Source organism: Miscanthus floridulus, chromosome 11 (assembly GCF_019320115.1).
Source record: "Miscanthus floridulus cultivar M001 chromosome 11, ASM1932011v1, whole genome shotgun sequence".
Lineage (NCBI taxonomy): Eukaryota > Viridiplantae > Streptophyta > Magnoliopsida > Poales > Poaceae > Miscanthus > Miscanthus floridulus.
In genome coordinates this window covers 1,513,316-1,517,596 of record NC_089590.1, presented here as the reverse complement: position 1 = coordinate 1,517,596, position 4,281 = coordinate 1,513,316, and the positions used below count along the sequence as shown (strand labels likewise).

The following is a 4,281-nucleotide window of genomic DNA, read 5'->3' as shown; positions in this document are numbered from 1 at the left end:
AGAAGATGAGCGGCGTAGTGCGTTCCTGATGCGGTGGTCCCTGTATATATGCTATGCGTGTCATTTCAGACTGACTGTAGCTTTGTTCATCTTAATTGGCCCAAAATGATCGTGCCACAAACCTTTTCTTAGAAAACTGCAGTGTGGGTGTGGCCATGTGAAAATCAGATAAATTTATTAGCGCGCCGCGTAGGCGTTGTGTGGTGCATCCAAAGTTGAGTTTGCACATTTCTTATTCCAAAAAAAAAAAATGAATGTGAGGTTGCATATATACCTTTCTTGTATGGCATACTAGGATCGCAATTAGAAAAGGCCTTTGAAATTATACTTTGACATAAGATTTCTCTTACCACATGCATCGTGTATATATGAATTGCAACCAAATCAATGTCGTACTAAAAATTCTATGAAAACATAAATATTTTTATATGACTTTTGGACACTAAACATGCATATGACCTGACCAATTGTGAATCGAATAGAAGTTATGGGACGGGTTTCTTCAAAGGTCTATCTCTAAAATTAGGATCTATTTTTAGAGGTGGACTTCTTAAAAGCACCGCCTCTATTAGAAGTCTCATGGTCCATTTGAGACCCTACACCATACCCTAAAATATATGATGTTGCCGCCCTCTCTTTGTTCAAGTCCCTCTCTCTCTCTCTCTTTCACTCACCCACCGCCCTCTATCTCTCTCACCACTTCTATGTGTCTCTCGCCATCCCCACCTCCTCTCACCTTCATCATGGCGACTACGACGAAGGCAGAGTAGGCGCACCGGCATGCTCAGCAAATGTCGACGCTCTTTTGACTTTGCCGACGCCTTCGACGTGCCTCTCCCATCTCTGGCGTGAGGTGGCACCTTGATCTAGTAGATTCAGGGTGGCGACAACCCAATTTGTGGCCTGATGCCGCTCTGATGTGGCGAAGTTGTGGCAGATCTATTTGGTAGTCGTCTGATTGCCATGCCATCGCCCCGATTTGCCTGGTGCACAGGTTGGCTCATTTGAGATGGTGGGTTTGAGGGACTGTGTGCGGGCTGGAGAGATCCAAGTGTGGGGCCCACCATCTAGCATGGGGCACTATATCTTGCGAGGCGGTGGAGGATTGACAAGGTGAGGAGTTGGGCTTCTATTTGAGAATTTGCTAGCGCTATCTGTCATGTCCTCTCTCTGTCGTTCTCATGGCAAGCGGGTTGATGACAAGCTTGGGGGAAGTGGGCTCGGTGGCGATCATCTCAGTGGTGGGTTGGTGGCCTCTCCCTTCCCTGGCACTGATGACCTAATCCTGTTGGGGCAGAGCAAATTGAGTCGGCGACAACGGTTCAATTCATAGCAAGCGGGCATTTCCCTCCTAGCTCCAATGGTCGCAACCCTCTCCCCTTTAGTCCTTGCAGTAGCGTGGGGGCGAGGCCGCCCATCCGGCATAGATGCTAGGTCACGCCACCCGCACTCCATTTGGCAGCAGCATGATGGCGGGGGCTACATGCCAGGCGGCAGGCTCAGCAGCCCGCCTCCGTGACAATCTCGGTAGAGAGCCTACAACAGGCTTAGTGGCAGCTCTTGTGTTTTTTTTTTTTAATTTACAGTGGTGAGCATGCATCCCGCTCCTATTATTCATTGATTAACACAAACCACACTAGAGAGGCAGGCATGGTGTCAGCCTAAAACCCCGTTTTGACTGTCCATGTTAGTTTGTTCTGTGGTAGTGAGTGATCTGATCAGTAAATTAATAAATTTTCATGTATCAAAGAAAACAAGTTTTGTGTAGTAGATGCATATAGAAGTAACTAGATTATCAAATTAAAGAACTGAAGGAAACTAAGAGATCAAAAGTACGTCTCAACATAATTTGGGCGGTGGTTAGATTGCGAATCACAGAGTGGTTATTAGATTGCTTCCACCTTTCGAAAACGCCATATACACAAAATAATACAGATCGATCCTCTAGAGTCTAGGCATGCGTAGGGGTGAGTGGACCAATGCAAAGGACATACAGATCCTCAGTAGGTGTGACTGCTAAGTGCTAATCACTAATCCATCGATGATACATATATGCATGATTGCTCTTGACGGCGCCGTCTGGTGGTGGTGGGATCCCATTCCCAGCAGACATACTATCTCTGAGAACTGAGATCCTCCCGCATGATTACATTAGTAAGTTCATCATTGGTTTTAGCACAAAATTAAAGATCGAGATGAAGTGATCAACTAATAATGGCACGCGTGATGATCGATCATCACCGATTTTTTTTTTTTGATAGGATCATCATCGATATTGCTTTGTTTATTTTTATTTTCCTGGAAAAAAAAACACAGTTCTGAGGGGAGACTAATTATATTAATTTGTTTCTGTACGTACGTTTTCTTTTTCAAAACCATTTGCTCTGGTAGTCTAGATGGACAATGATTGCGATCCTGTCCTCTCCTTCCATTTCAAATTTAAGGTGTTCTGGTTTTCTAAATACATAATAAAAACTATATATATCTATACATATGCATAGCAAATAAAAGTTATAGAAAAGTCAAAACGACTTGTAATTTGCAACGGATGAAGTATATATTCAGCTAGAATTTTATTCAAGTAGTGTGCATGCATCAAACAACTTACAGTAGTAGCAGTACAAAGTCGACCCAAGAAAATGTAAATATATATGTTGTACTAATATATGGATCAAATTAAATAAATAAAGCAAGGAATTAAGCCAAAAGAAGTCTCACAAACGGAACTGAAAGCCGGGATTACATAGATATATATGATATATATGTCCTTCATCCATATAGTGATAGTGATCACCTCATCAACTAGTAACATTTTAGAACATCATATTTATGTGCTGAGGGATCGGAGTTGTTCGTACTGTCGTTGAAAACCATCACTTGCAGTAATGCAATGCTTAGAACTCCTGGACGTCGATGTCCTCGTCGTAATCGCGTATCTCGTCGACGTGCTCCACCACGACGACGTGCACGCCGGGGTCGTTGACGGCGCAGCTGCCGGCGACGAGCACCGAGTTGTTGACGGCCTGGTAGTTGCTGTTGGCGTAGGCGGTGATGACCACGTTCTCCTCCCCCTCCTCTTCTTCGTCGTGCTCCTCCGCGTCCGCGCTGCCGACGACGACGAGGGTCCTCCACGTCGCCGCCAGCCTCCATGGTGGCGCCGCTGTTCTCCCCCGCCAGCGTGATGATGGTGGTGGCGTTCTCGCTGCCGGCGAGGGCGGTGGCGAGGTGGTCGTTGAGCTTGGTCACCGCGTTGCTCACCTCGGTGGCCACGACGTTGTTGGACGACGCCATTGTTGCTTCTTGTGTGCTGTGTTAATTTCTTGTGTTGTTCGTGGTGTCGCAGAGTGATCGAGATGTGTGCAGTGGTGGCTCGATGAAGGCTAGCCTTGACCCGGATGCACGTATATATAGGACAGAATGCAAACACCATTGAGATGCACGGTAGCGTGCGTCAAGGAGGAAACTTGAAGCTTGAGCACAAGCGATGAAGCGATTCGATTCCAGCCTTGAGAGCTGAGACTCTGCCCAAACCCAAAGCATGTACCGGCGGCATGTCTGCATCACCATGCGATGCATATGTTTTCTTGCGTGCACCAGGGGGTTTCCTTCATCAGGTTCCTTCAGATACGCATATATATATATATATATATATATATATATATATATATTATATATTATATTATTATTTATATAATATATATATATATATATATATATATATATATATATATTATATTATATATATATATATAGAGTCACTGAAAATATGCATTATATATTAAAATTATACGTCTCACTGACAAAGGTACCTATGGGCTCTGGGGGGCAGGGTACATAGCAAAGTTATTAATTGTGGTGCCTGGATACTCAAAAAAAAAGTATAGTGCATATGGATCTGGCTGGCCGGTCGGTGGACCTACTTTACAACTTGACGCATCACAAGGGAAAGAATATTTTGGTGTGTGTGTCCCTATGTCTACTTTCATTACAATTGATCCTTTTCTTATCTGTCGTCAACAACTGTGTTAATTTGTTTACTTACCTAGCTTCCTTCCTATGTTAAATTAATTCCATTTACCTTTGTCTCAGTGATTAATTACTAATGTATTTATGTTTTTTTAAACATCACTCAACTCGACTCCCTTCGTCACAAGAAAGCTAATCTAATTTGTCTAAGTCACAAATTATCTTAACTTTGATCAAATTTGTAAAAAAGAAAACATTGTACACTACTATTTTTCATGCTAAGACCTAACAATACTTATTAGATACCACAAAATG

At 43.4% G+C, this 4,281-nt stretch overlaps 1 pseudogene; it reads right to left on the bottom strand.

The window, feature by feature from the left end:
- Positions 1–2,879: 2,879 nt before the first annotated feature.
- Positions 2,880–3,360, bottom strand: LOC136490759 (uncharacterized; annotated as a pseudogene).
- Between the last annotated feature and the right edge of the window lie 921 nt (positions 3,361–4,281).